Here is a 10,163-nt window from a genome sequence, read left to right as displayed (position 1 = left end):
GTATTTAAGTACAGGTCTGTCATTATTGTCATAGATAGTGATGGGTGAAATATGAAGGGTGTTACTGTTTATTGAAGAACAAACATGACAATTTGCAGTAATAACTACTGGAAAATAACCAACCATGATGAGAATACGACGTAAGACTAGGGTTGCCAGATTACAAAATGCGAGACACTCTTAAAATCTCTCTATTACTATATAAATATAAATTTATACATGCCCCTACACCCCAGAACAATATATTATATAAAAGTAGAGACATAAGTTAGAAACATAAAGCAAGGATTTTAATGGGTTATAAAGGAAAACAAAAGCAAAATCATTTAAAAATTATTTAATACAAGCTAAAAAAATAATTCTGTAAAAGTTAAATCATTTGAAAATATTGTATTTAATACAGACAACAGAGAAATATTATCATTTAATCCAGGTAGTTATATAAAAAAGTGGGCTGTGGCAAATATTAACAACACACTTTATTGACACTGTATGTTGCAATGCTGATACAGAACTGCACAGCAGTGTGGCTGGAGAGCAAGACGGTAAGAGTGTCGCTGTCCTCAGCCAACCATAACAACTGAACAAGTTGCCAACAGGCAGCAAACACTTGTTTCCTCGTTACATTTGGGTTATTTTCATCAGGAGAATCTGAGAAAAAGTATAGTTACTTATAAAGTTACAACTAAGTTCCATAAGAAGGTAGTAAAAATATACTTTTATTACTAAATTTGAAAACAAACTAAATATGGGGCATTTGGGTGTCCCTGAAAGGTCAGTACGAGACAGGGGACAAAATGATTAAATATGGGATATGTCCCGTATATAAGGGACGTCTGGCAATCCTATGTGAGACAAAAAATAATTGGACTGGGCTTGGAGCTTTCCTGGACAACTTTCTGGCGGTCAGTCAGACATAAATCATAGAACTTTATCCCCCCTCCTACACACCCTTTAAAACCGCAGATGGGCTAGGTATATCCTTTGAATAGCCCAGTCAGTATTTGCACAACAATCACTACATGAGTTGCCGCTGTAGTGTCAGGTGAAATAATCAAAGAGTGAATCAACATCAAATTTCTCGCAAAATTGAACAAAATGGCCACAGAAACTTATATAATGATAAAAACAGTGTATGATGATAACAGTTCATCTCGCACACAAGTTTTTGAGTGGCACAAACCTTTCAAGAAAGAACAAGAAAATGTTGAAGATGTTCATCGCTCAGGTCGCCCACGCTCATCTCAGACGAATGAAAACAACAAATCGGTGAATCAGATTGTTCGAAATGATCATACTCCTTTTTCTGTAAAGCAGTTTTTGACTGACAAACATTCCTGTCCTTGATCATCCTCACTAGTCGCCTGATTTGGCTCCCTTTGTTCCCGAAAATCAAAAGTGACCTGAAGGGAACACATTTTTCTTCAGTGGATGAACTGAAGACAGAAATAGCAAGCCTGTTGAAGAGCCTCAGGCAGGAAGACTTCCAGCACTGTTTAAATCAGTGGAACATATGTATGTTCCAGTATATACTGTAGAAGGTGCCAATATTTAGAATGCTTTAGTTCAGTCTTTCTCAAAGTGGGCGATAACGCCCCCTTGTGGGCGCTGGAGGCCTGCAGGGGGGCATTAAAGGGCACAGAGAAAATTGGGGGGTGTTGAAGCGGTTTAGGGGGGCAATGGCTGATTTGTGTTTTTTTTTTTCTAAAATTTTTAAATTTAAACTAAAATCAAAACCTACCTACTATACTACATTGATTATTTCATTCTTATTCCTGTCCTGTTTGATTGTATACATATAAATAATTTATCATGGCTTTCGTAGGTAGCCCATGAGCAATCAAGTTTTTATTAAACAACGCGATTTGTGCAATCCTGTATCAAGCGGCCGGATCATCGATACTTGTTCTAACTGACTCCGGTCGTTTTTATCAAAAATAAAAAATATAGAAAATAAAAAATATCGAATTAAAAATTGTTGAAATTTTCTCTTAAATAAAAAATTTATCTTAGCCCTAGCCTTAACCCCTAAACCAATTTTTATTAATACTAAAATATCGACATTTTTTAATTTGATATTTTTATTTTCTATATTTTTTATTTTTTAATAAAAATGACGGTTACCGTTCTAACTTGCTTACTACGAATTCCATCGAATGAGGTAAACGAGTTTGTGCATGTTTGTCTTATTCCTGTCGGTGTGTGCTGTATTTTAATCCTATATAAGAGCGCGTAATACTTCTTTTATTTTCATTAGCGTTTTCACGTGCAATCCTTAGAAAGTTTTTTAAGCTCGATACTTTACTTACGTATTTGTAAAGACAAAACCATGTCGGAAGCAAAAAAGAAGAGACGGCAATACAGTACGGAATATATTAAATGCGGATTTGTTGAAAATCCCACAAATCCATCTTCGCCTATGTGCCTTCTTTGTCAAAAAACATTTTCGAATGAAGCGATGATGCCTTCTAGGCTACAAGATCATTTGGATAAAATGCATCCAGATAAGAAAGAAAAAAATGTGGCCTATTTTCAAGACCTGGAAAAGAAGTACATAGCTCAGCCAACTGTATCAAAACTTTTTTCAGCGGCTTCTAAGCAAGAAGATGACGGACTTCGAGCCTTGTACAATATCTCTTTGTTCATTGCTCAAACAGGCAAACCACACACTATTGGAGAAGAGTTAATTTTACCGGCAATAAAAGAAGTAATAACTACTGTGCTCCATTTACCAGCGGCAGATATTATTCGAAAAATTCCTTTGAGCAATAGTTCTGTGCAAAGACGAATTGATGAAATGGCTGAAAATATTGAAGACTCATTGTGCAATCATCTGAAGACTAGTCAATTCTCAAATCAGTTGGATGAGTCCACTTCACCAACTAATGAAGCACTATTGTTGTCATACGTGAGGTTTATTAAAGACTAACAAAATACCTGCGCTTCGCAGCGGTGAAGTAGTGTGTTCAAGAAGTAATGAAATAGAAAAGAAAACATTTTGAAAATAACGTAACATGATTGTCAATGTAATTGTTTTGTCACTGTTGTGAGTGATGAGTGTTGCTGTCATATATAACACACACATATAAACATATATATATACATATCCATACATATCTACATATATACATATACACATATATATATATAGCAAAATATCCGCGCTTCGCAGCGAAGTCATGTGTTAAAGAAGTTATGAAAAAGAAAAGGAAACATTTTAAAAATAACGTAACATGATTGTCAAAGTAATTGTTTTGTGTATTTGCCATTTTTGTTTTCGTCAAGCTGCATCAGAAAATGTACCACGACGTGCCTCCTTTTTACTGTTTTCTCACAGCTTGGATTGCTGCTGTCATAATCGGTTTGATCCCTTTTGAAAGGTGCTACACGACGGCTGTGGTATAGAAATTACATTTTCTATGGGAACGTCCAAATTTGTGCCTCTGGTAATGTGCCTTACCGGCATTATCAGCAATTAAAGAAAATTAGTTTTGTGTCCTCTGCAGTGTTAAGAGAGAAAGGCTTTGGTTTGGGATAAAAGGAAAAAAGGTGTAAAGAAAGGAAAGTTGCCTTTTTCTTTTATATAGTGTAGAGAGACGTCTTCGCTGATGATATGAGCGCTTTTGGGGACTGTCGCGGTGGGTCTTGTGTAGACTGGTGAGACGTCCCAGCCATTAATCGGCTGTGATGGCACTGTCAGTCCTCCACTCCTGTGCGTGCCTTCATAATCCGAGCTGACGACCCCATAATCGTATACGTGCAAAAGAAAGTGTAAAACGCCTTAATATTAGTTTGCCGCAGTGTAGAAAAGGGGTCCCGTGTTTGCACTTTTCTGGGCTATAGCTCAGGGGTAGGATGAAAAAAATTAAAAGTGCTCACTTTGACTTAAGACAGCGTCTCAAAGGCCGGCACAGCTATGCGCGCGCACCGGCTGCTCGACTTTTGCAGGGCAGGAGAAGGCACTTTTTGCAGACACGTTCACGTGATCAAAAGTCTCCGCGCTCTTTGGAGGTCATTCATATATATATATATATATATATATATATAGCAAAATACCCACGCTTCGCAGCGGAGAAGTAGTGTGTTAAGAAGTAATGAAAAAGAAAAGGAAACATTTTAATAATAACGTAACATGATTGACATTGTCATGAGTGTTGCTGTCATATACACTGCTTTAGAAACACTTTAAAGAAACACATTAGATACATCAGATCTCAATATGAAGTTGGATATCTATACAAATAACGACAGGGCAATGTCTTAGGAATAAAAGGATGCCAAGTCTTTTAATGGAAATAAAAGTTTTCTGCCTACAGAGGGCTCAATTGTGTAGACACCCTAAAATCAGAGTGAAATGAAGATGTGGCAGGCTAGTCCATTTTTTCAAAAACTTAATTTCTGCTACTCAAAATGCTTTTCAGTATCTTGTGCGGTCCCCATGAGCTTGTATGCATGCTTGACAACGTCGGGGCATGCTCCTACTGAGACGACGGATGGTGTCTTGTGGCATTTCCTCCCAGATCTGTATGAGGGCATCCCTGAGCTGTTGTACAGTCTGAGGAGCAACCTGGCGGCGCCTAATGGTCCAAAACATAATGTCCCACAGATTTTCTATTGGGTTTAAGTCAGGGGCTCGTGAAGGCCATTCAATTGTTTCAATTCCTTCATCCTCAAGGTACTGCCTGCATACTCTTGCCACATGAGGCCGGGCATTGTCGTGCATTAGAAGGAAACCAGGACCTACTGCACCAGCGTAGGGTCTGACAATGGGTCCAAGGATTTCATCCTGATACCTAATGGCAGTCAAGGTGTCTTTGTCTAGCTTGTAGAAGTCTGTGCGTCCCTCCATGGATATGCCTCCCCAGACCATCACTCTCCCACCACCAAACTGGTCATGCCGAATGATGTTACAGACAGCATAACATTCTCCATGGCTTCTGCAGACCCTTCAACGTCTGTCACATGTGCTCAGGGTGAACCTGCTCTCATCTGTGAAAAACACAGGGTGCCATTGGTGGACCTGACAATTCTGGTATTCTATGGTAAATGCCGATCGAGCTCCACTGCGCTGGGTTGTGAGCACAGGGCCCACTAGAGGACGTTGGACCCTCAGACCACCCTCAAGTCTGTTTCTGATTGTTTGGTCAGAGACATTCACACCAGTGGCCTGCTGGAGGTCATTTTGTAGAGCTCTGGAAATGCTCATCCTGTTTGTCCTTGTCCAAAGGAGCAGATACCAGTCCTGCTGATGGGTTAAGGACCTTCTATGGTCCTGTCCAGCTCTCCTAGACTAACTGCCTGTCTCCTGGAATCTCCTCCATGCCCTTGAGACAGTGCTGGGAGACACTGCAAACCTTCTGGCAATGACACACATTGATGTGCCATCCTGGAGAAGTTGGATTTCTGTGCAACCTCTGTAGGGTCCAGGTTTCGCCTCATGCTACCAGTAGTTACACTGACCATAGCGAAATGCAAAACTAGTGAAAAAAACAGTCAGAAAAGATGAGGAGGGAAAAATGTCAGTGGCTTCCACCTGTTAAACCATTCCTGTTTTGGGGTCATCTCATTGTTGCCCCTCTAGTGCACCTGTTGTTAATTTCATTAACAGCAAAGCAGCTGAAACTGATTAACAACCCCCTGTGCTACTTAACTGACCAAATCAATATCCCAGAAGTTTCATTGACTTGATGCTATACTCTGATTAAAAAGTGTTCCTTTAATATTTTTGAGCAGTATATATATAAATATATATTGTGGTAGATTGCCGGCATTTCACTCCGGCCCTCAACCCCAGGCCGCCAGGAGGAGCTCTCCAGACAACATGATCATGCCCCGAGTTCCAGCAGGGCATCATGGACTATGTAGTGTTTGTACACAGCCCTGCTGGATACCTTAGGGGCCACCAGGCGTCGCTGTAGGGGGGCTCGTAGGCTCTTATGTGCCCTATAACCCGGGAGTGCGTCACGGTCACGCGTGTCAGGAAGAAACGACGTGCTCCGGGTTGAAGAAAAGGACTATTTACCCTGACCCGGAAGGAATAAGGACTTGTGGACTGTTGGGCAGGAACACCTCCGGGTCAGGGAATATAAAAGGACTGTGGGAGCTCCCAGACGATGAGCTGAGTTGGGAGGCAGGGTGGCTAAGCGTCTGGGAGTGGAGGATTGTTATTATTGTTGTTATTGAAGAATTGTGGAGAGGAGCGTGCTTTGTGCACTTTATTATTATAATAAATATCATCATTGGATTTTACCTGGTGTCTGACGTATAGTCTGAGGGTACAAGAGTGCGAGAAGCATCTTATTCTATTACAATATATATATTTATATATATATATATATATATACACACACACACATAAACATATATATACATATATACAGTATATATACATATACATATATATATATATATGCACAAAACCACGCTTTTATCAAGGCTTCCGTTGGGTAGTCTTTTGAAATGAAATTTTCCTCCAATCAGTCGTAGCAACATGCTTTCTTCCGACTGTTACATTTTTGTAGCTCTGATGTGTGCATCAATGTAATCGGTGTACCAGGAAATCATGCATTGACAAAAGCTCCCCTTTGCTTGGAATGCAAAGTGTGATTAAATGCATTATTTTTTAACGAGTTATGGAGCACATGCATCGAAGCTTCTCAGCTGTGCTTGTGCTAAGAAAAGGAAACATTTTAAAAATAACGTAACACGATTGTCAATGTAACCTTTTGTAAGTAGTGCCTGAAGGATTCAGAGTGTGGAGAAACTCTCGAGACAGCGTGTGTATTAACTTGTGGATTTTTCTGTGTATATTTGGTGGCAGCGTTACAAAGTTAGTTCTGCAAGACAGTGTTAGCTGCGGAGCTCAGCTCACAGCGAAATGAGGTGAATGGGAGGGGAGATGATGACGTGACTATCCCACCCGCCTTAACTGTCAATCCCCCCACAAAGACAGTCTCTCGGAATTTGCATAAACACAGCCTTTCACCAGTAATTTTAACTTAGTTACAAAGTGATCAAAACTCTCGTTTATATCCTGCGTCCTCTCATTAAACTTATATCCCGCATTAGCCGTGAGCATGACAAACGCCAGTGGCAGCCTGTCTATGAACTTAATTTAAACTTTAGGTTTACACCGTGCTTTGTTTCCGAAGTAGCTGCACTCATGAATATGGTTCTATGTGTGACTCGCTCGCTTCTTATTGTTTCGCTGCCTTCTCAATTGTATAATGCATGTTTTCTTCAGCGCTTTTTGGAGCTCTTCCTTGTTTTCTACTTACTGCATTGACAGTCAGTTCACGTGATTACGTGGGAGGCGTGATGATGTCACACGAAACTCCACCCCCCACGGCCATCGAGCTCAACTCCATTACATTATATGGAGAAAAATATGTTCCAGTTATGACCATTACGCGTAGAATTTCGAAATGAAACCTGCCCAACTTTTGTAAGTAAGCTGTAAGGAATGAGCCTGCCAAATTTCAGCCTTCCACCCACACGGGAAGTTGGAGAATTAGTGATGAGTCAGTGAGTGAGTCAGTGAGGGCTTTGCCTTTTATTAGTATAGATGAGATAATATGTCAAGAACTATTATTTGCTAGAAATTTGGTACAGATACAACCGGTGAAACAATATTTAATACACTGGAAAAGTTTTGTGATGAGAAAGAAATTTCCTTGAAGAATATTATATCAGCTGCTATGGATGGCGCTCCGGCTATGACAGGGCGTCACAAAGGCTTCATAGTGTACTTAAAAAAAAAATTCCAGATGTGCTCGCTGTTCATTGCGTCATTCATCGACAACATTTGGTTGCGAGAAATTTGAGTGAACGGCTGTTTCAATCACTGCGACATGTCATCAAAGCAGTCAATAAAATCCGAAACAGCTCTTTTAATGACAGATTATTTAATCAGCTTTGTGTTGTTAATGATGAAGATTTCAACCGATTGCTGTTTTACACAGAAGTGCATTGGCTATCAAGAGGTACTTGTCTGACGCATTTTATAATCTGTTTGACTCTGTGATAGAGTTCTTGGAAAACAAAGACACAGAATTGCGCAACAACCTCATCACATCAAAGAATGATATTGCGTACTTGACAGACCTGTATAAATTGTTTAATGATATCAATCTCCAACTTCAAGGTGACGACTTGAACTTGATTAAAACAAAAAATATCGTTGCTGCTTTCGTAGCCAAACTACTCTTACACAAGAAAAACATCGGCAGACGTTATTTTCACGATTTCCGTAATTTATCCGCAGTACCCTTCATCAACGACGACTTGCTTGTTTACTGCCAACATTTGGAGAACCTTAATTTCAAAGAACGGTTCCAGGACATTTTAAAATTGGAAATACCGGTTTGGGTGTTGGATCCTTTTTCAAATGACAACACAGCAGGATCATCCCAGCTTGAGGAAGATCTTATAGAACTGACAATGAACGAGGAAATAAAAATCAAATTCAAAAATGGCTACCAAGAATTTTGGCTACAAAAGCCAATCCCACAATTGTACCCTGGATTGTGGTCGATTGTTCAACGATTTTTGATAACATTCCCATCGTCATATTTGTTTGAACTTGGATTTAGTGCTGTGGCAACGCTGCTAACTAAAAAGAGGAATCCTTTGCATGTTACCGAACGCGGTTACTTAAGGCTGTTTTTGAGTAAATTCGAACCTGATATAAACAAACTTGTTAAAAATCATCAGATTCATCCTTCACATTAAATAAGTTTGAAAATTTTAATTGAAATGTTTGTTTTAATTTCAATAAAAGTCTTTTTAAATATTATAAAGTTGCGTTTTTTATTGCTCCCGTTAGAAAGTCTCATTTAAAATGTAAGTTTGAACTCAGAAACAGGATAAGACACATATGGCACGCTATAATTAAAGTAATGATTGTGTTTGTGATTTTTAAGATGTGGTAAAGTTAAAAATTTTAGGGGGCGCTACAAAATAATTGATTCTCAAAGTGGGCGGTAGACAAAATAAGTTTGAGAACCTTTGCTTTAATTCATCAATATTTTTTTTTAACCAATCTGATTATTTTTGTGTCTCACCTCAGTACAGTACAGTTATTTACCGTTGTGTTTATCTACAGTTGGAGCACAAGTGTGTCAGAAGTGGGATTAATCCAGCAACTTTCTGTTTTAGGTAGTCAGTTCTTGTTATCCGTGGGTGTTATGTTTCTGAAAAACCTCACAGATTCAGAAACCGTGGATACTGAAGCTGTGAATCCTATGGAAAAAGTGGGTTAGGTTTGGGTGGGATGTTGGGAAAATGCACCAGCCCATCACTCTTGCCCCTCAAGGCTCAGTAATTATCTGTCCATGGGCTCATCTATGGAAACCGTGCTATGATGTTTTCTTCCTCAACAGTCAGGTTTGATTGTGTTTGAGGCTGCGATTGACCAAAGCACAGGCCTAATCTGAGGACCCCGCTAATCAGAGGTATTGAAGCTCAGTGTGTAAAAATGACAGGGACTCAATTAGTGTAAGCTTATGACACACATTTTCTGGAAATTCCTCATTCATTTGAAACAATTGGAAGCCGTATTGGCTCACCTACTCCTCTCACGCAGGTAGACGCACATTAATCCATTCAGTGTAGCATGCATGCAGCCCTGGACATAGAAGGACATCATGGACCAGGTATTGGTCAATCTCACATATCAGTATTGTGCAATAAGCATCTGAGAATGTTTTTTCTGCCTCACATGGCTGCAAATAGGTGCGATTAGACCATAGGTGTTGCAAAGTACATTACACTTATATGCAAATCTGTAGGAACAGAATGTGCAGATAGCCAGGATTTACTGCACCAGTACCCTGGCCATTGTGCCTAACAAAAGTTTTATGAGAGCTGCAAGGAAAATGGAAAAGTTTACATGAGGGCAGTAAGGACTTTGGAGCAAAGACTGGAAGAAATCCGGCTTTCATAGTTAGCAGTTTTCTAAGAGAGTGCTGAAAATATGTAAAAAGTATACTTCAATTGTCACTGCTTTTAAGGGGTTATCTCAGATCCTCTGCATCTGACGTCCTAAGTGCAGATAGAAACTAAAGTCACCTAAAAGAAGACCTCAGAATTACGACACATAAGGTGCGCTTTCTGTTGAGAAGGTGCAGGAGATCAAACAGCAGTTAGTTAGCACAGGGGTGATT

At 39.6% G+C, this 10,163-nt stretch overlaps 1 pseudogene; it reads left to right on the top strand.

Moving 5' to 3' along the window:
* The first annotated feature begins 2,329 nt into the window (after positions 1-2,329).
* On the top strand, positions 2,330-8,730 carry LOC120514997 (annotated as a pseudogene).
* Positions 8,731-10,163: the final 1,433 nt, after the last annotated feature.

The sequence above is a fragment of the Polypterus senegalus genome, chromosome 1 (assembly GCF_016835505.1).
Source record: "Polypterus senegalus isolate Bchr_013 chromosome 1, ASM1683550v1, whole genome shotgun sequence".
Lineage (NCBI taxonomy): Eukaryota > Metazoa > Chordata > Cladistia > Polypteriformes > Polypteridae > Polypterus > Polypterus senegalus.
This window is presented reverse-complemented; position numbering and strand designations above follow the sequence as displayed.